Genomic DNA, 1,685 nt, shown 5'->3' on the forward strand with positions numbered 1-1,685 from the left:
GATTGAATTCTGGTATATACATAAAGAAAGGAAATGAGGCACAGAGAAAGTCACACAGGTACAGATCACCCTCTATTCTGGTAGAAGTTCTGCCTTTTGCCAAAGTGTGATGCTTTTGGAATTCCCAGTCACCAAAACTGTGAGTCAAAATAAACATCTATTCTCTTAAATTTGCCCAGCCTCCAGTACTTCTGTTAGCAATGCACAAACAGACTAAGACAACATGTTCAAATATACTCATAGTAGGGAATTGGAAATCACCTAAATGACTACCTCAAAAGAGTGGATAATTAACTTGTAGTAGGATTAAACAATGAAATGTTATGCAGTGATAAAACAAACCAGATCTACATCAATTAACATTGATGAAATGAACAACATAATTTGTAGTCCCCTACATTTCCAAACACTAAGAAGAGGTTACTGCTCCCTGCCCCATATTAAGAACAATTAGTCCAGGGTAATGCCATGATTCTCAGAGTATTTTGGACATTTAATTTGAAATACTTATTAGACATCTAGGAAGAGATGTCAAGTATACAATTGATATGCAAATTTGGAACTTAGGGAAGAAATTGGAATTGGAGATACACATTTTAAAGGTTAGCAATATAAAAGACATTTAAAGCCATGACAATAAATTAACTCTCTTACAGAAAATATAGACAGTAAAGATAAGAGGGCTCCAGACTGACTCTCTAGCAAAAAAAAGACATCTATTTGGGACTAGCAGTTGGCATAATGGCTATGTCGCTGGACTCCCATGTAGTCGACCATGGTTCACGTCCTTCCGGCACTGCAGCCCAACTTTTTGAATAGTGAATAAAGGAACTATGTTTAGGAGTTAGAATAATCATAACTCACCTAAGCCAATTTTGTCATTGTGGCAGAGATTGTTACTTATCTTCCAATATTAACACATCCCTTTCTCTATAATAATAACATTGCCCCTGACTTTTAACTGAGTGCATGGACAATAACAAATAAAGACTGCATTTTTTTCCAGCTTTCCTTGCAGCTAAATTAGACCTTGTTTTGTCTCCAAGGTGTGAGTAGGAGTGTCATGTTTAACTTTCAGGTCATTCTTAAAGAGGGTGAGTTTACTCTTGTACCTCTTTTTCTCTCCTCCCACTAGCTGGATATGAACGTGGCAATGAGCAAAACTGGATCAAGCACATGCAGGTAATACCATAGGTTAGCAAAACAGCAAGATAGAAAGAACTGAGTCTCAACAGCCTAGACTGTCATATCAGCCCTGATGGCCTAGACTGTAATATCAGCTCTGATGGCATCACAGAACGGACTTACTATTCCACTCAGAGTATTTTGGACATTTAATTTGAAATACTTATTAGACATCTAGGAAGAGATGTCAAGTATACAATTGATATGCAAATTTGGAACTTAGGGAAGAAATTGGAATTGGAGATACACATTTTAAAGGTTAGCAATATAAAAGACATTTAAAGCCATGACAATAAATTAACTCTCTTACAGAAAATATAGACAGTAAAGATAAGAGGGCTCCAGACTGACTCTCTAGCAAAAAAAAGACATCTATTTGGGACTAGCAGTTGGCATAATGGCTATGTCGCTGGACTCCCATGTAGTCGACCATGGTTCACGTCCTTCCGGCACTGCAGCCCAACTTTTTGAATAGTGAATAAAGGAACTATGTTTAGGAG

Source organism: Tupaia chinensis, unplaced genomic scaffold (genome assembly GCF_000334495.1).
Source record: "Tupaia chinensis unplaced genomic scaffold, TupChi_1.0 Scaffold000381_1, whole genome shotgun sequence".
NCBI lineage: Eukaryota > Metazoa > Chordata > Mammalia > Scandentia > Tupaiidae > Tupaia > Tupaia belangeri.